Here is a 21,631-nt window from a genome sequence, read left to right as displayed (position 1 = left end):
TATTTATAACAAAGTATGTCTCTTCATTGTTTATTTTGGCATGGCCTATAGGAAAATAAAATACCAACTTTACAACGAATCAGAAAATGTTGACACATTTTAACGTCAGGATACTATAAACGTCAATGCCGTCAGGGCTGAGGAAGTATCTGAGTGACAACTGCACTTTATATTCAGTCAGTTAACAAACCATCCATGTCGCCGTTATTATTTTTGCTGAGATTTTTCTTTAATTCCACGAATTGTCGAATATTGAATGAATATGAACGACTGGTGTCTCTGGTAGCTGTGGCAAGACAGTGTCACAACCATAATACATGTGGAACTATGGAACAATTCCACCATCAGTATTGCTATTGCAGACACACTCTCTGACGCTTTAAGCAGACAAGTTAAGACAACAACTTTATAATAAAGTTTTTTTTTTTATTTTTTTTTTTTTTTATATCATTCCATTATGAAATTGGCTTTCGATGTAACACAGAGATGTGTTACAAAGGCCGCAGAGACTTTTGAGGAGAGAATGAAAATTACTTTAAATGACTTTAATATTAAGTCAAGACTTTAATATTAAATTTAAAAAATAATATAATAAAATTGGATCAATGTAATCGATTTTGTTTTCATTCACCCAAAAAAGTAATTTTTGGTTTCAATTACGAAATTAATTGGTCCAATTAATTTTTAATTGAATTTTTTCCAATCACAGAAATAATATTATCGGTCACTTAGGTCCATAAAAAATCAATTGATTCAATAAATTTTTGTGATTTGGTTTTAATTAAAAAATTGTTAAATAAATTATGTTTTTATTTGTAACTTTTTTTAATTCAATTAAAATATTAATTGAAAAATTGAAATTTTTTCTAAGCGCTCTTATATTTTCCATCCTGCTACCTCATTCGGTAAAGTGTAACTCTTATTTTATATGAAAAGAATTTGGTTTTTTTGTCGCCATGTAAATGCTTTCCGTCTGTGTTTTTCGTCTACTTTCAAAGACGTAGTGAAATTATTTTTGTTTAGGCCATAATGTTTATGTGTGGAGCCCTTCCCTTTTTCAACTGTTAAGCAAGGCTCCTCCATGCTCCACTGTTTGAGGTAACTGTTCTGTTGATTTTTTTTTTTAGACTAGTTTAGATTTTTTTGTACTCCATTTTTTTGGCCTTATTCCAATGGTTGCAGTAGAAACTGGTTTTTGCGATTGTTATGTGTTTGCCATTGGTATGAGAAATTGTTGAAAGAAACTTTAATTTTGCTCTGTTTATTTTGAGATTGGATATGTTTCAGTCCATATGAATATGAAGAATTTTTTTGTCAACTTTATGCAGCATAAGTATTTTGACATACGAAAATAAATAGATCTCTAATATTGCTTATGTCACCAAAACCGAAATAGTTTCTAAAATTTCTCTAAACTTTTTATATTAGAACTCGTTGGAAATAAAAAAATTGGTTGGAATAAGTATTTGGAAACTATAGACTATTATGTCAAAATTTTATTTCTATAGGAAACTTTGTCAAAATTTTATTTCTATAGGAAATTTTGTCAAAATTTTATTTCTCTAGAAAATTTTTACCAAAATGTTATTTCTATAGAAAATTTTTTCAAAATTTTATTTTTATAGAAAATTTTGTCAAAATTTTATTTATATATAAAATTTTAGCAACATTTTATTTCTAAAGAAAATTTTGTCACCATTTTATTTCTATAGGAAAATTTTTTCAAATTTTTATTTTTATAGAAAATTTTGTCAAAATTTTATTTCTATAGAAAATTTTGTCAAAATTTTATTTCTATAGAAAATTTTGTAGAAATTGTATTTCTATACAACATTTTGTCAAAATTTTATTTCTATAGAAGATTTTGTCAAAATTTTATTTCTATAGAAAATTTTAACAAAATTTTATTTCTATAGAAAATTTTGTCAAAATTTTATTATTTAGAAAATTTTGTCAAAATTTTATCTCTATCGAAACTGTTGTCAACATTTTATTTCTATAGAAGATTTTGTCAAAATTTTATTTCTATAGAAAATTTTTACCAAAATTTTATTTCTATAGAAAATGTTGTCAAAATTTTAATTCTATAGAAAATTTTGTCCAAATTTTATTTCTATAGAAAATTTTGTCCAAATTTTATTTCTATAGAAAATTTTGTGAAAATTTTATTTTATAGAGAATTTTGTCAAAATTTTATTTCTATAGAAAATTTTGTCAAAATTTTATTTCTATAGAAAATTTTGTCAAAATTTTATTTCTATAGGAAATTTTGTCAAAGTTTTATTTCTATAGAAAATGTTGTCCAAATTTTATTTCTATAGAAAATTTTGTCAAAATTGTATTTCTATAGAAAATTTTGTCCAAATTTTATTTCTATAGAAAATGTTGTCAAAATTTTATCTCTATCGAAAATGTTGTCAACATTTTATTTCTATAGAAGATTTTGTCAAAATTTTATTTCTATAGAAAATTTTTACCAAAATTTTATTTCTATAGAAAATTTTGTCAAAATTTTATTTCTATAGAAAATTTTGTCCAAATTTTATTTCTATAGAAAATTTTGTGAAAATTTTATTTTATAGAGAATTTTGTCCAAATTTTATTTCTATAGAAAATTTTGTCAAAATTTTATTTCTATAGAAAATTTTGTAAAAATTTTATTACTATAGAAAATTTTGTCAAAATTTTATTTATATAGAAAATTTTGTGAAAATTTTATTTCTATAGAAAATTTTGTCCAAATTTTATTTCTATAGAAAATTTTGTCAAAATTTTATTTTATAGAGAATTTTGTCAAAATTTTATTTCTATAGAAAATTTTGTAAAAATTGTATTTCTATAGAAAATTTTGTAAAAATTGTATTTCTATACAACATTTTGTCAAAATTTTATTTCTATAGAAGATTTTGTCAAAATTTTATTTCTATAGAAAATTTTAACAAAATTTTATTTCTATAGAAAATTTTGTCAAAATTTTATTTCTATAGAAAATTTTGTCAAAATTTTATTTCGATAGAAGATTTTGTCAAAATTTTATTTCTATAGAAAATTTTGTCAAAATTTTATTTCTATAGAAAATTTTTTCACAATTTTATTTCTATAGAAAATTTTGTAAAAATTGTATTTTTATAGAAAATTTTGTAAAAATTTTATTTCTATAGAAAATTTTGACAAAATTTTATTTCTTTAGAAAATTTTTTCAAAATTTTATTTCTATAGAAAATTTTGTCAACTTTTTTATTTCTATAGAAAATTTTGTCAAAATTTTATTTCTACAGAAAATTTTCTCAAAATTTTATTTCTATAGAAAATTTTGCCAAAATTTTATTTCTATAGAAAATTTTTTACCAAAATTTTATTTCTATAGAACATTTTGTCACTATTTTATTTCTATAGAAAATTTTGTCAAAATTTTATTTCTATAGAAAATTTTGTCAAAATTTTATTTCTATAGAAAATTTTGTCAAAATTTTATTTATATAGAAAATTTTAGCAAAATTTTATTTCTATAGAAAATTTTCTCAAAATTTTATTCCTATTGCAAATTTTTACCAAAATTTTATTTCTATAGAAAATTTTTACCAAAATTTTATTTCTATAGAAAATTTTGTCAAAATTTTATTTCTATAGAAAATTTTGTAAAAATTTTATTTATATAGAAAAATTCGTCAAAATTTTATTTCTATAGAAAATTTTGTCAAAATTGTATTTCTGTAGAAAATTTTGTTAGAAATTTAATTTCAATAGAAAATTTTGTCAAAATTTTATGTCTGTATAAAATTTTAGTTCAATAGGGAATTTTGTCAAAATTTTATTTCTATAGGAAATTTTGTCAAAATTGTATTTCTTTAGGAAATTTTGTCAAATTTTTATTTCTATTTTATTTCTATAGAAAATTTTGCCAAATTTTATTTATTTAGAAAATGTTGTCCAAATACAACTAGCCTCACGTTGGATTCACAAGGGATTTGTACTCGGTAATAGATTTAATTTTTTTCTTTAAACATTACATTTTGTCCATTAAGGTTCAAAATTAAGAATTCCAATTTGGCATATCTCATTGGATTCCTTATAAAAACAACCTTTACGGCATTCACATACGATTCAACCTTATATCGAATTCTTCTGTCTACCGCAGCTATAGGTGGATAAAAAACATTAAGAATATAAAAAAAAAAAAAAAAAAACAAATCAAACCATTTTTTACGACATAAAAGCAAAATTTTGATTTTAATCACAATTTCTCAGATGCAAGAACCAGAGCCAGCAAGTAGAAAAAAAAACACGAAAAACATCAACTTAGTAAAGCTTAAAAACAACCGTCTAGAAATGACCAATTCTACGTCTACCATAACCCCGATATTCCCTGCATCCATTTTAAGACCTTGACCAATGTTAACGTATTCCCAAAGTATTTTTAAGTTGATTTAATGTTGAATGCTCTTTTTGTTTTTTGTTTTCTTCTTATTTTGCTGCAATCCTCACCAGCAAATGTTCGCTGTATTTTTTTTTTTTAGTTTCTTTAACATTGATTTTATCACCACATTGGTGTCATCGTAAACGAAATAACCGCAAAAAATCATTAAAAAAAATATAATTTTATGGACACAACTGAATTATGTTTTCTTTTCGCCTCCTTCGCAACGGCATTTTTGATGTGCTGACAGTCACATTTATTTGTAGGTCAAACTGTAAAAAGTTATTCGACTCATCGCTTGAAAAATCGGGATGCTATTGGGTTTTAGTTCAAAAGTTTAATAGTAGCAGGGACCAGTAGGATATTTTTGTTTCATATTTCTCTTCATTCGAATATTTCTCTGGTTCTGCTAGGGAAACAAATGTCATTCAACTCATTGCTTGTAAAACGTTGATGCTTTTAGTTGTAGAATCATAAATGTATGACTTTTAAAAATTTAGTAGTATGGAACAGTAGGAATTTAGACAGAAAAGTTTTGCTATGTGGATCACCTTTTTATAGTAAACCAGAGGTTGATTTCTTCGAGGACAACTGGCAAACAAATATTTTGTGTACCTCCCAAATTTTACTGTTCTAGTGCAATATTTATATTTTGCAATTAGAGAACAAAAACAAATATTAATAATTTCATTTCGCTTTATTGTTTTTTCAACTATTTCCCATTAAAATCTATATACTTTTGCATGCATTGGAACCAATTGTCGAAGCATTTTTGCCACTCTGATTGAGGTATCTCCAAAATATGCATTCTGAACACATCAACCTTTTCATCATGTGTCGAAAAACGTTGACCTCCCATTTTATTTTTTACGAACGGAAATAAAAAGAGGACATTCGATGCCAAATCTTAAGTATAAGGCAGATGATCCATCAAACCGGTGTTTTGTGTGCTTAAATCGGCAATTCTTTAAGCCAATGTGTGAGAGCTCGCATTGTCGTGGTGAAGAGTGATCCACCTTCGGCGCCTGGTTTTCCTGATTTCTTGGAAGACAACTGTACAACTGTGTACCACTCAGAATTGACTGTTCTGCCTTGTCCACTACGATTGCAATATGATTGCAAGTTTTTTCGAAAAAACAGACGATCATTAGCTTGGAAGTGCTTCGGGCGCGAGCAACTTTCGCTCATACTGAAACACCAATATAATCGATTGCTGTTTAATTTCGGGCTCATACACCGCAATCGAAATTTGGAGTATTGATGTCAACCAATCGCGAACAATTTTTTACGGTCAAATGATTAGGTATTAAGTATATGCTGCTGCCACTAATGCTTAAAATTATCTCAATATCAAAATAGGTCACATGACCATCTTGCAATATTAGTTGGTTGCAATGATTTCCGCAACAAAAACTGATTTTGGACGACGTTCACGAAATTCGTCTTGTAGTGAACTAGGTTAGGTTAGGTTAGGTTATGTGGCAGCCCGATGTATCAGGCTCACTTAGACTATTCAGTCCATTGTGATACCACAGTGGTGAACTTCTCTCTTATCACTGAGTGCTGCCCGATTCCATGTTAGGCTCAATGACAAGGCACCTCCTTTTTATAGCCGAGTCCGAACGGCGTTCCACATTCCAGTGAAACCACTTAGAGAAGCTTTGAAACCCTCAGAAATGTCACCAGCATTACTGAGGTGGGATAATCCACCGCTGAAAAACTTTTTGGTGTTCGGTCGTAGCAGGAATCGAACCCACGACCTTGTGTATGCAAGGCGGGCATGCTAACCATTGCACCACGGTGGCACGGTGTAGTGAACTAGGACCTCGGTTGAATTCACCATATCACTATCGATAAACACTCATCCTTGACGGAGCTTCATCGCCAAAAAATTAATTAAAGTCATCCATGCACTGAGTTAATCAGAATTTTAATAGTAGTAAGGGACAGTAGGATATTGTTTGTTAGAAAAATAGAAAAACTAACGTCCCAAAATCGTGAACGTATGGTAACAAAATGAAACGAAAACGTTGACAAAAAATCAAAACGGAATGTTCAGGTTTTCATCCAAGGGCGTTCACGATTTCATGAACGGTTTTCGTTTTTCTTTGGCCATGAAAATCTTAAAGTATTCGATGAAAGCTGCAAAAAATAATCGGACGAAAATATTCAGAATTTATAGTACGACAATGCTTGAATCTATTTCTATAGAGAATGTCTCTACATATAGAAAAATGTGAACTACATATTCAGTAATAGTTAAGTGATAAAAATACTTCAAAAGATAATTATTTGTAAATCTTCAATAACCCAATACATATGCCCGACAACACCATTTGCCATCAGAATGAACAAATCATCAGAAAGATGACCATTAAACTTGTTCCTTCATCTAGATGGTATATCGATCATTATAATGATCATAAACTTTTTTTCTTGATAATCAAGATGTCTAAACTTAACTCTAACTACGGTCATTGTTCATAGCCCAACTTACCGCTCCGGAATACCCAAATATGGATGACTAAACACTGGCTTGTCTTCCTCAACTTTTAATCAATTGAAAAAAAAAATTGAAACAATGGCCATTAGAAACTCTATGGGCTTTTTTTCTATGTTCTTTTCACAATCGTTTCTTTTGTTCTCCACCTTTATGTTTCTTGTCTTCTCTTTTTTTTTCTTACCTTATAAACCTAATGAAATATAAAACTTGAATACCTGAACCCAATGGGAAGACACCAAAGAATTGCTAAAAGAAATACAAAAAAAAAACAAACCCGCGCACACCACATGGTATCCATGATAATCTCTTGGGTTACATTGAACCTTAGATCGTTGATGATTTGAGGTGAAGTGCTTGTTTAATTACAAACATTAGGTGTAATTATTAGAAGCATTAGATAAAATCGAAATTACTGATTTTAATTAAGCTTAATCCATGCCAAAGGGTATTCAATTACGGGAAATAATCAAAAAAATCATAATAAAAAATGTTTTGGGGCAAATAAACTTGGCATAGGTATTGGCAAATGAGCTTTAACATAACGTATAAGCAATCGATATACATAAATTTAAAATTCTAACAGTTTTATGCATCACCAATTAAAGGATGATACGGTCAAAATTTGGTCAATATAAACTTGACGTATTTCTTTCAATTTTGCATTTAAAAAACCTGAACATTCACTCTTCAGTTGTCAAAATGCCGTGCAAGCAAGAAGAGCAGCGTATCAAAATTTTCCTCGCGCATCGCAAAAATCCGAGCTACTCGCACGCAAAACTGGCAAAATCGCTAAAAGTTGCCAAATCAACCGTTACAAATGTAATTAAAGTGTTTGGGGAACGTTTGTCGACAGCCAGGAAGTCTGGATCAGGGGGAAATCGAAAACCGGAAGCCGCTGAGACGACAAAGAGAGTTGCCGGTAGTTTCAAGCGAAACCCTAACCTCTCTCTCCGAGATGCCGCAAATAACCTGTGTGTATCGTCTACAACCGTGCATCGAGCCAAAAATCGAGCCGGACTATCGACTTACAAGAAGGTAGTGACTCCAAATCGCGATGATAAATAAAATACGACGGCCAAAGCGCGATCCCGGAGGCTGTACACGACGATGCTGACGAAGTTTGTCTACGTGGTAATGGACGACGAAACCTACGTCAAAGCCGACTACAAGCAGCTTCCGGGACAGGAGTTTTATACGGCAAAAGGAAGGGGAAAGGTGGTAGATATTTTCAAGCACATAAAACTGTCAAAGTTCGCAAAGAAATATCTGGTTTGGCAAGCCATCTGTACCTGTGGCTTGAAAAGCAGAATTTTCATAGCTTCCGGGACTGTCAACCAAGAAATTTACGTGAAAGAGTGTTTGAATAAACGTCTGCTGCCTTTGCTGAAGAAACACGGTTGTTCCGTACTGTTTTGGCCGGATTTGGCATCTTGCCATTACGGTAAAAAGGCCATGGAGTGGTACGCCGCCAACAACGTGCAGGTGGTTCCCAAGGACAAGAACCCTCCCAACACGCCCAATTGAGAAAACTGGGCTATTGTCAAGCGGAACCTAAAGAAGACCAAAAAACTGCTTAGGACGAGCAGTAGTTCAAGGCAAACTGGCTTTCTGCGGCGAAGAAGGTGGACAAGGTGGCTGTACAAAATCTGATGGCAGGTGTCAAGCGTGAGGCCCGGTAATTCGGATTTGGAAAAGCGAAAGCCTAACTGAATATTTTTCCTGAATTTTATACTAATTGAACTTGAAAAAGAAATTTAATTTGATTTTTAAATAAACGATTTCACCGATTTACACGCGTTTTCCCTTAACCAAATTTTGACCGTATCACCCTTTAATAACGATTTCACAGAAATAAGTAAATATTTTTCGACAAATAATTCCATGAACTAAAATAGAGTTAAATTGGCTTTAGTGAAATTTAGGGTTCACTTTTTTTAGTGTATTTGCTGTGGATATTGTCTTGGTACACTTAAAAAATAAATTTACTTGGGTCCAAAGATTTTGGCCTTCTCTTAAGGATTTTGGTATTGATTCCGAGCCATAGATGTGGCTTCTTTAAAATAAAGACAATTTTTAACGACCAATCTGGGCTTAAATCTAGGATCAATAAAATTAAAATTAGGATTCAGATCTAATTTATCGAATTTTCATTTTCTTTTCGCGGTATATTAATAAAGCTATGCACTCAAAAAAAAGTGAACTCACTATTTCACTAAAGCCAAATTAACTATATTTTAGTTCATGAACTTATTATATTTGGTGAAAGTTTCATTTACTCTAATAATTTTTTGCGTACGTTAGTTAAATGAACTAAAAGACGGGAACAAATTATACACAAGTTAAGGACAGAGATTTACTAAATTCGTATATGCCATAAAATAGTTCATTATTTCCTCAAATTTGTAAATTTTACTACAAAAGCGTCCATTGTGAACTTCGTATGTCACTAAAGACATTCTTGCAATTTTGAACTCCAATTTTTTCCTTCAGACTACAAAATTTTCTTTAAAAAGTGAAAAAAATTATTTATGTCTAATAAATTTTCTTGAATTTGTCGAAAAATATTTACTTATTTTTGTGATATCGGCGCGATGCCAGCGCTTGTAATACTGTTTAGTTAAAAATTTCTAAAAATATTCAAAATTTCCTAAAATTAATCAAAAGTTTTCTTCCTGGTGGGTTCACTGTTTTTTCAGTGTGCACGTACAAACAAATTCCAGTTAAAAAATCCAAATTATAGCGGATACCTCAAAGTAAAAATGTTTTCTTAATTCCAAGAAAACTTTAAACCAAAGATGCTAAATTCTCAAAATAAGTCTTAGCCTGTATTTGAAGCTTTTTTATATTAAATCTAAAGATTCAATATTTCAGTTAATTTAACGCCGATTTCTTTAAATCAAAAATGTGTTTCTTTAATTCAAAGACATACGACTTTAACGGAGGAACACAAATTTACAAAATTTGTGTACTGAATTTAATAAAAAAAATTAAAATTAAAATTAAAAAAGTTTTGAAATAAAGATTATAAACTTTATTTTAAAGAAATTTGTCCTTAATATTTTGTAAATTGCGCATCCTAAAATTTAGGTTGCACAATCTTTACTATCACGTAAATATTTTTTCAGTGTAAGCAGTTTTCACTCGAACTAATTATCCTAGTTTTCCAGGGCAGCTTTTGCTGGGATAGTAACATTACCCCCTAAATATATAAAGTGGAAATATTACATGCGATTGATCAACCCTGAACCTTGGCCGAAAAGATTTTTGTCATTTTATTATTTACGTTTATAACATTTACGCATTCTATTTTAATAAAATCTTATTTCTTTCTCGTTTTTTTATTTTTTTTGTTCTTGAAATTTTTAAATCCTCAAAATTGATTCAAATTTTTTTTTTAATTTCCCGTGAACATTTTGACCTATTCTCCGGACATCTCGATTTGTTTTGTTGCCACAAGAAGAAAACCAAAACGCTGACCTCAAGGCAAATTTTGCGAAAATTCCGTATAGCAAAGGAATTTTGACAAAATTAAATGAAATTTTACCTATAGCAACAAAATATTAACAAAATTTCCTACAACAAAAAAAATTTTGGCAAAATGTCCTACAACAAAGAAAATTTCTCATAACGTAACGAGAAATTAAATGAAATTTTACCTATAGCAACAAAATATTAACAAAATTTCCTACAACAAAAAAAATTTTGGCAAAATGTCCTACAACAAAGAAAATTTCTCATAACGTAACGAGAAATTTTTACAAAATTTTCTATAGCAAAGAAATTGTAGCAAAATTTTCTTTAGAAATGAAATTTTTCAAAATTCCCTACAACAACGAAATTTTGAGAAAATTGCCTACAGCAAAGAAATTTTGACAAAATTTCTAATAACAAGCAACAAAATATTAACAAAATTTCCTACAACAAAAAAAATTTTGGCAAAATTTCCTACAACAAAGAAAATTTCTCATAACGTAAGGAGAAATTTTGACAAAATTTTCTATAGCAAAGAAATTGTAGCAAAATTTTCTTTAGAAATGAAATTTTACAAAATTCCCTACAACAACGAAATTTTGAGAAAATTGCCTACAGCAAAGAAATTTTGACAAAATTTCTAATAACAAAGAAATTTTGACAAAATTTCTAATAACAAAGAAATTTTGACAAAATTTCCTATAGCAACAAAAAATTTTGCAAAATTTTTTATAGCACCGAAATGTTGACAATATTTCATTTAGAAATGAAATTTTGCAAAATTCCCTCGCTGGGCGATTTAGCTAAAGTTTCGTTTGGCGCCTTATATAACTCCATCCCGTTTATTGAAACAAGCACAGGGCGTACAAAGGGCCTTATAATAGATTTGTTAGTAATCGCGTCTACTCAAAAATCCGGAAGTTAACATCACGCAATAATTACCTCACCACTGGCTACCGCAATGCCGATATCTCATAGTAATTCAAAACTATCGATTAAGGTGGGTATTAAGTTCGAGTTTAGCCGCTAAAATCGTCGTTTTTTCACTAAAGTGAAAACTAAATCAGTAAAAAATGGCATAAAATTATACATATTTGTTGCAGATTTCATTATAAATTGATGGGGAATAGCCCAAAGCAAATTTTCACAAAGTTTGTATTCCATAAAATGGATTATTAAAGAAAAGTAATCGTGATTATTAAAGAAAAGTAAAAAATGTCACAAAGTTGAAATTTTTAAAAATGACATTTCTGTGATTGAAAAAATTTCATTAAAAATTAATTGGGTCAATCAATTTCATGATTGAGGACAAAAATTATTCTTTCTGTGTACTTTCAACACCCAGAGAAGGAATATGATCACCTCAAACATGTTTTAAGAGCAAAATGTTATTTTTGGGTGGTGACCATGTAACATGGTTTTCGCAACCATGTCATTTTCTCGGATTCGGATGATTTCGGCAAGCAGGTTATATTTGAGGAGAAAATAACATTTTAGTGACAAACATGTTACATGGTCACCATACAAAAATAACATTTTGCTCTTGAAACATTTTTGAGGTGATCATATTTCTTCTTTGCGTGAATATTTTGGTGAATTTCCGAGTCCAAATTTGGGAGGTTTCACTGTATTCAAAATAGAATTGAGCATCTTCAATAAATGCAGAAGCTTTGCCACGTGGTATTTCACTGGTCTACAAATGAACACGTGACACGATATTTTCGTGACACAAGAATTTATCGGTAATTCAGGGATTTTATGCTGAAATAACGTTGCTTCCACATGAGAGACATTTTGAGCAGTGCTACCATTATTGAGGAGTTTCCCCAAATCGGGGATATTTTTTCGTGGATGGGGACAACATTTTTGAGTTCGGGAATTTTCGAAATCTGTTCCGTATAATAAATAAGATTAATGGTTTATATGAAATTCTTTTACTTCTACAACAAAAAAGACTTAAAGAAGTACAAAGAATCTCCAAAATAAAATAAAATCCTCCTCTTTATTCCACTGCATTTATTTGGGGGTACAAGAGCTATTTTTCAATTTACTCTGTTTCCTAATTTTTATACCCTCCACCATAGGATGGGGGTATATTAACTTTGTCATTCCGTTTGTAACACATCGAAATATTGCTCTAAGACCCCATAAAGTATATATATTCTGGGTCGTGGTGAAATTCTGAGTCGATCTAAGCATGTCCGTCCGTCCGTCCGTCTGTCCGTCTGTCCGGCTGTCCGTCCGTCTGTGGAAATCACGCTAACTTCCGAACGAAACAAGCTATCGACTTGAAACTTGGCACAAGTAGTTGTTATTGATGTAGGTCGGATGGTATTGAAAATGGGCAATATCGGACCACGTTTACCTATAGCCCCCATATAAACCGATCCCCAAATTTGGCTTGGGGAGCCTCCCGGAGCAGCAAAATTCATCCGATCCGGTTGAAATTTGGTACGTGGTCTTAGTATACGGTCTCTAACAACCATGCAAAAATTGGTCCATATCGGTCCATAATTATATATAGCCCCCATATAAACCGATCCCCAGATTTGACCTCCGGAGCCTCTTGGAGGGGCAAAATTCATCCGATCCGATTGAAATTTGGTACCTGATGTTAGTATATGGTCTCTAACAACCATGCAAAAATTGGTCCATATCGGTCCATAATTATATATAGCCCCCATATAAACCGATCCCCAGATTTGACCTCCGGAGACTTTTGGAGGGGCAAAATTCATCGGATCCGGTTGAAATTTGGTACCTGATGTTAGTATACGGCCTCTAACAACCATGCAAAAATTGGTCCATATCGGTCCATAATTATATATAGCTCCCATATAAACCGATCCCCAGATTTGACCACCGGAGCCTCTTGGAGGAGCAAAATTCTTCCGATCCGGTTGAAATTTAGTACGTGGTCTTAGTATACGGTTTTTAACAACCATGCAAAAATTGGTCCATATCGGTCCATAATTATATATAGCCCCCATATAAACCGATCCCCAGATTTGACCTCCGGAGACTTTTGGAGGGGCAAAATTCATCGGATCCGGTTGAAATTTGGTACCTGATGTTAGTATGCGGCCTCTAACAACCATGCAAAAATTGGTCCATATCGGTCCATAATTATATATAGCTCCCATATAAACCGATCCCCAGATTTGACCACCGGAGCCTCTTGGAGGAGCAAAATTCTTCCGATCCGGTTGAAATTTAGTACGTGGTCTTAGTATACGGTTTTTAACAACCATGCAAAAATTGGTCCATATCGGTCCATAATTATATATAGCCCCCATATAAACCGATCCCCAGATTTGACCTCCGGAGCCTCTTGGAGGGGCAAAATTCATCCGATCCGGTTGAAATTTGGTACCTGATGTTAGTTTACGGCCTCTAATAACCATGCAAAAATTGGTCCATATCGGTCCATAATTATATACAGCCCCCATATAAACCGATCCCCAGATTTGACCATCCGATCCAGTTGAAATTTGGTACATGGTGTTAGTATATGGTCTCTAACAACCATGCAAAAATTGGTCCATATCGGTCCATAATTATATATAGTTCCCATATAAACCGTCCCCAGATTTGACGTCCGGAACATCTTGGAGGAGCAAAAGTCATCCGATACGGTTGAAATTTGGTACATTTTGTCAATATATGGCCTCTAACAGCCATGTAAAAATTGGTCCATATCGGTCTTTAGTTATATATAGCCGATGACTTATTACACAAAAATTGGTCCATATCGCCAAAAATAATCTACCAAAACTTTATTTCCATAGAAAATGTTGTCAAATTTTATTACTATAGAAAGTTTTGTCAAAATTTCATTTCTATAGAAAGTTTTGTCAAAAGTTTATTTCTATACAAATGTTTGTCAAAATTTTGTCAACATTTTATTTCTATACAAAATTTTGTCAAAATTTCATTTCTATACAAAAATTTGTCAACATTTTATTTCTATAGAAATTTTTATCAAAATTGTATTGCTATAGAAAATTTTGTCAACATTTTACTTCCATAGAAAATTTTGTCAACATTTTATTTCTATAGAAAATTTTGTCAAGTTTTTATTTCTATAGAAATTTTTGTAAAATTTTTATTTCTATAGAAAATTTTGTCAAAATTTTATTTCTATAGAAAATTTTGTCAAACTAGATTATATACGTATTTAATCGCCTTTTTTGTTTAATATATACCCCGTATGGGCTAACTTACAATTTAGAAGACAGTGTTAAAAAGTTTTACGATACCTTGCCATCGGCAAGTGTTATCGCAACCCAAGTAATTCGATTGTGGATGACAGCCTTTAGTAGAAGTTCCTACGCAATCCATGGTGGAGGGTACATAAGATTCGGCCTGGCCGAACTTACGGCCGTATATACTTGTTTACTATTGTGAAATTATTTCGTAAGGACTCATCTGCGTACATCAATGATTTGGAATATATGTAAATCCCATACAAATAGAATAGAGTTCATATCGATCACCCAATTTTATTTCTTGACTATTTAGAACTAAGTTTTGAAGATGATTTGCATAAGAAAAAAATTCGAGAACTCTTTATACCAATAATTAACTCTGATGAGGGCTTGTATCGGATCATATTTTGTTCCGAAATCTTCATCTTTTTGTAACACGCAAACTGGTATAAAAAATTTTATATTTTTCCAATTTTTATTTTTTACGGATTTTCTACAGCAGAGTTTATAACTTTACTTTTTTGTCAAAAAAAATGCTACAAATTTCTTGGGGATTTTTGTGGGAAATTTTAGATTAAATTGAGGATTTTTGGGGATGAAAGCGTTCCATTTTGGGGACAAGAGGCCGGAAAATACCGGCAACACTGCTCATGAGCGTTGATTATTGTTGAGAGTGATTTTGTTCGTGAGTATATATGTACGTGTAGGTGTTTCCTTCGTGAGCGTGTTTTTACCACAAATGTATGACTCACGAACTCAGACATAATGAGCGAGCTCAAACATAGAAAGAGAATCGAGAAAACCTATGCCAACCTGTGATATAGTTTAATTTCCAATCAGGTTTTTTTATACAAAAAATTGAAAATCAAATTCATATCTGCAATCCTTAGAATCAATCAAAACACACCTTATATGTATATTCTTGCAAAAACAATCCAAAACACCTCTATTAAATCGTTGCTTTCTTTTATCATAAAAGAAGACATTGAAAAATTAGCACATTGAAGAAACTGGGATGGCTGATTGCCAATGCGGCGCTAATACCTAAATCATGATGGAGATGACGAAAACTAGATGGAAGAGGCTAAAAGATATTTCTTGGAGTCTTTCTTTTATACTGAATCCGCATTGAGTCTGGAATCTGGTTCTAGTTGAAGAAGAAGGTCGATTATCAAACACCAACACACTCAGCTATATAAAGCAGCAGGAATCTGTTTATCATAGCGTCATCATCATCTTTTAAACAACAATAAGAACAGCACTGTGATACCATCACACCACTGACATTCGCAGCAGAGCCCCCAAAAAAAACACAAACAACAACAACGACACTACGACATTAAACACATTTTACAAAAACCGAAGAGTTTATTGACATTTCACATAAAACCAACACGTAAAGATGAAAAGAAATACTACACTCACAACTTTGGCTTTGCTGACTAGCGCACACCTAGCATGGATTATCGGAGAGGGAGTGGTAAAGAGGGGTGGAAAAAAGAAAACAAACACCATAGCCCGAGGGAATGAGGGCAGAGATAAATGAGAGCGAGATACAATAAGAAAGAGAGCATGGCTGATAGTATTTGATGCGCTTTTCGTAAATACTCTCGTACAAAGAAAATTATTTACTGAACAGTGTTGTCAATTTAGTCATTTTTGCACTAATAAAGCCATATTCAGGAATTTTACACGTTCTAGCGTGATAGTCTTTTATTTTTGTTATTAGTAATATGAAAATTAAATTATAAATCTAATTTCATGAAAAAATTAAAAAATAGAGATTGGAAAAATATCAGTGGGTATGGAATTATTTAAATCAATAATTTAAATTAATAATTAAAATTCACAAAAAAAAGCAAAACTATTTTGATGATGTGGAGAACCAAATAAATTTTATGCAACATAATGTATCAGAACTTTTCAACGCAACTGTCCCTCTAAAAAACAAAAAATTTAGACCAAAACAACAGCCATGGTTCAGTCAAGAGATTAAAGAACTAATTAATAAAAGAGATTCAACATACAAAAGGTGGAAACGTTATAAAACAACCTCGCTTCATGAAGAATTCAAAAATTTACGACGTGAAGTCAATGGAAAAATCAAAGTAGCTAAAACAGCGTGCTATAGACAGAAATTTAGCATGGCAGTTGACAGTGGATCAAAGTGGAAAACAATACGTGATATTGGCATTGGAAGGAAACACTCAGCGCCAGCTGATATCGACGTTGAAAATTCTTCCATCGAGTTGTGGTTCTTCTAATACTCAATTTAGCTTCAATTGTGTCGACCAATGTGAAGTTCTGAAATGCTTTCTTTCTATAAAGTCAAACGCTGAACTTAGCCCAAAATTTATAAATTTATTGCTTCCAAAGTGTCTACCTTATTTTACATTCATTTTTAACACCATTCTTACGAAGTCTGTTTTTCCAACGTCCTGGAAATTCACCAAAATCATACCATTACCCAAGCCTAAATCCGAGGAATTTCGGCCTATAGCAATACTACCATTTCTCTCGAAAGTTTTGGAACGTGTTATGTACAATCAAATGAGTATATTCATAAATTCACACAATCTTCTAACTGACAGACAATCAGGATTTAGACCACAAAGAAGCTGTATTACTGTGCTCACGGATGTGATTGAATATCTGAGATCTAAAATGGATGACAACAATGTATCTGTACTTATATTGCTTGATCATAGTAAGGCGTTTGATACTGTGAATCATGGTATTCTAACACGTAAACTGAAACATTTGTTTTACTTTTCTGATTCAGCTTGTAGACTTATTTCATCGTACCTTACTGGTAGAACCCAGTCTGTATATCACTGCAATGTAAAGTCTAGTGCTCTAAATACTAATAGAGGCATACCTCAAGGCTCGGTGCTTGGACCGTTGCTTTTTTGCATATACGTGAATGATTTGCTTTCTGTCTTACAATATTGCAAAATGCATCTTTATGCTGACGATGTACAAGTCTATGCTAGTACATCTGTGAATAAATTACCAGACTGCATTGAGAAAATCAATACGGAATTAGAGAAAATAAACAATTGGGCATTGAATAATGATCTAATGATCAATCCAACAAAATCCAAATGCTTGTTTATCTACAAGAGAAATGTCAACATTAGTACACATTATGAAATATGTATTCATAACGAGCTGATAGATATTGTGCAAAATGCAGTAAATCTTGGTGTTACATTTAATGAGCGTCTAACGTGGACTAATCACATTCAAAGCAATATTGCGAAAACATACGGAATGTTGAGAAACTTGTGGACCGTGCAATCCTCAACACCATATCATATACGGATGTTCTGGGCTAAAACTTATTTTGTTCCTGTTCTTCTGTATGGAGTTGAAATATTTGGAAACTGTACAGCGCTGACAAGAAAAAGCTAAATGTTGCTTACAACAGCATAGCAAGTTATGTATTCAATAAAACTCGCTACGATCGGATATCATCTTTTGCCTACCAAATATACAATATGAGTTTCGACAGCCTTGTACATTTCAAACGCCTTGTATTTCTTCAAAGAATTATTTATTCCGGTGAACCTACCTATCTCTATGAAAGACTAAAATTTACTCAATCAAATCGTGGAAAGAAGATCATTCAACTGCGTTACAAGTATGCCATTTCGGAGTATCAATTCCTAGTCAGTACAATTCGTCTTTGGAACAATCGTCCAATCAATATACAGTTAATGAGCAACGCATTCGAATTCAAGAAAACACTTCAATCTTATTTTATAAATCAAATTTAACTTTTTTTTCTATTGCAACTATTTATTATAATTTCGTTCAATCAAAAAATGTTTAAAAAAAAACCTGTTCACAAATTATTTAGTTTTTATTGTAATCTTTTTTTTGCTGCAATGATATAATATTCAATTACTAACCTAGTACTGTAATTTATAAGATTAAACATCTTGTTGTGCTAGGAAGCCAAAATAAATAAATAAATAAAAAAAAAAAAAACCATAGGTGTATTTGGCATTGTGAATCTGCCTTTAACGTCAAATTCCATGTATTTCAGTGTTAACTAATAGAGGTGTGCACGTGGGTAATAGTTTACTCACGCTCACGCACACTCACGACGGAAAAATCCTATTCACGCACACTCACGCACGATATTGTTTGGTAGAACTAACGCTCATACACACTCACGAAAAGACATTTTGTACTCACGAACACTCACGCACGAAAATGTCGTAACTCACGAAAAATGTCGTGACTCACGAAAAATGCCGTGACTCACGAATAGTTGTATGAGTAATTTATTTTAGCGACGTGTCTGAAATCATGAGCATTATTCAAATCGGGAGCGTTATTACACTCTTAACAACCCAGGTATCACTAAAATTGTAAATGAGTTTAACTCTTAAGGGTTTTATGTTGGTGAGCAGGATTATTTTCGTGAGCGTAATTCTTTACTCACGCACACTCACGAATGTATTATTTTCGTGACTCACGCTCACGCACACTCACGCCGTTGCCATGAGAAAATTTCGTGTCACATGCACACCTCTATTACCTAACACTTTATGACAAAAAATTTGTTCATGTTATAGAGCTTTCAAGTCTGTTCACCTTACGGAGTTGTTAGTGTAAGAAAAAGTCTCTTCACGTTAAGCGGTGTGTTCACGTTACCACGAGTGCACTGTATACGGAGTTTATAAAAGTAAATACAGGGAAATATAAAAATCGCTGTTTTAGTTAATTTTACGCATCCATGTAATCCATTCCGTACTAAAAGAAAGTGAACCCTATATGGCATTAAAGCCAATTATATTTCCTTGACTTTAAAATTTTTTTGTGCGTTACTTAAATGATCCAAAAAGATGGCAAACTTATACACAAAGCATAAATTTCTTAAAATTTTTAAAATTTATCAATAGTGCACCTATCTTGAAATTCGTATGGTACTAAAGACATTTTTGCAATTTTAAACTTATATATTTTCCTTCAAGCACAAAATTTTCTTAATTGAGTTAAAAAGTAGCTATGTCTAATAAATTTTCTTGAATTTGACGAAAAATATATTTATTACTTATTAACAAATTCAAAACCATAATAAATTGTCACATTAAGTGGGCGAGGTACTAACAACAACTAATTTTGTGAAAGTTGCTAAAAATTTCAATACATTTTCTTAAACAAATTTTTTCTTCCTGCAACAATGGGATTTTTCTGTAGAAGCATTTGAAAAACAATGAGTTCAGTAAATTTATACTTTAAGGTGGGTACTAAACTCGAGTTTAAATCTGCAAAACAGAATTAAGTTATATCTTCTTGTTGCCAATTTTGATGGGGAATGATTCAATACAAAAATTGAAAATGTTTATTTTCGGTGAAATGAATGAATTGTTAAAGAAAAGTATCCTTGGAAAAGGTCACTTGCCAATTTAATACTGGCCTTTACGCTATGAAACAAGCGTTCTTTATGAAACCACATCTCATGTATCCTTCGTCAAGTATTTTTCGGGAACTGCAAGAAATAGGTCCAAATCTCTTACATTAGCGTCATTATTTTAATTATTTACATTATTTTAGTTATTTTTTGCTTAACTTGGGTATTATGTTCGAGTTTAGCTGCTTAAATCGCCAATTTTTCACAATTACTTTTCTCTAATAATCTACTATAAATAATATAACATTTGTGAAAATTTGCTTTGGGGTATTTCCCCTTCAAGTTTTAATAAAATTTTGCATCAAAGAAGTATAATTTTACATATTTTTACAGATTTGTTTTCAATTTTAGCGGCTCGAACTCTACTCTAACTTTAATTACACGAATTGGGAAAAAAAATATTATAACGAAATACACTATTTTACTAAATTCGAATTTCACCCGAAATAGTTCACATTTCATGCTGGGTTTCCTTTGTTTTGGGGTGTAGACAATTGGCATCGTTTTATACGGTTTCTATGTTTAAATCTAAGAAACTTAAAAATATCATTTCACTTTTTTCGCCTAATCCAGTTGGCATCACTTACAATATGAAACACTATTGCAGCGATTTTTGTATCTTAAGCGCGCTCTTATTAGATTAACTATGTCCATCTCTTTTCAATGCATGACTGCCATGGCCAGGCAAGGTGTACAACAGATGGTGTTGTTGCTTTTGCGATACACTTGATTTTTTGTTTACATTCAAATGATGACGATGACAACAACGAAGACGATGGTAACCCGAAGTATAACAAATAAAGAGAATTGAGAGAGAGAGGCATTATCAAATGGAGCATTAGGGACAAGAGAATGGGACATACATGCCTTTATGTTAAAATAACCTTCAATTTTTTGTATTTGTTTGGGCTAAACGACAACGAAATTGAAAAATAAAACAAAAATTGAAAATGAGATATCTTCGTACCTTTTTCCAGTATGCAATTGTTGGTGTAGGTGATAAAATAAAATCCAATTGTTTTGTGAATGCTTAGGAAAACGTTATTTTGTTTTGGGATAACTTGAAAAATATATAATATTTTCCAATTATGAAAATCTAGAACAAAAACATATACACACTATTCATTTATTTTGTGGTTTCACTGCTATTTTACATTTTTATTCTCTCGCTCTGACTCTTCTTGTGCTTCTTCTTCTACCCATCAAATGACCTTTACACAAAAAAAAAACTAATTTTTCTGGGCTGTATTCTTTACTCTCTTCTGTATTGCTTTCATGAGCTCGCCTTCACTTTACAATTTTTTTCTTTGATTTTTTTTAACACAATAATAAATTACAATTCAAGTATTATTATTTTATTTTATATTCTGTTTTATGTTTGTTTAAATATGATCAGACTTTTTTGTTACTTAAAAACTTTTCATTCACTTTACATTTGTTTTATCCATATACGAAAATTCGGTTTCGTATTTTGTGCATCAGGTCTTTGAAAAAAAAATTAATAAATTCAAATAAAAAAACAAATTCTTCAAAACGTTCCGATTTTGGCTCAGCTCGCTTTACATTACCGTTAACCGCTCACGCTTGATACAACCGCCTTCAGAAAA

The 21,631-nt window shown here is 31.3% G+C and overlaps 1 protein-coding gene across 3 annotated transcripts in view; it reads right to left on the bottom strand.

Annotated features, from left to right (window-relative positions):
* Hr39 (Nuclear hormone receptor FTZ-F1 beta) overlaps window positions 1-21,631 on the bottom strand; it is a 105,186-nt gene extending 83,555 nt beyond the window's left edge. For all 3 annotated transcript variants that reach the window (XM_075293428.1, XM_075293429.1, XM_075293430.1), the window contains exon 1: window positions 20,992-21,631. The gene's annotated coding sequence lies outside the window, so the exon portion shown is untranslated. The remainder of the gene's footprint in view (window positions 1-20,991) is intronic.

The sequence above is a fragment of the Haematobia irritans genome, chromosome 2, assembly GCF_050003625.1.
Source record: "Haematobia irritans isolate KBUSLIRL chromosome 2, ASM5000362v1, whole genome shotgun sequence".
Classification (NCBI taxonomy): domain Eukaryota; kingdom Metazoa; phylum Arthropoda; class Insecta; order Diptera; family Muscidae; genus Haematobia; species Haematobia irritans.
This window is presented reverse-complemented; position numbering and strand designations above follow the sequence as displayed.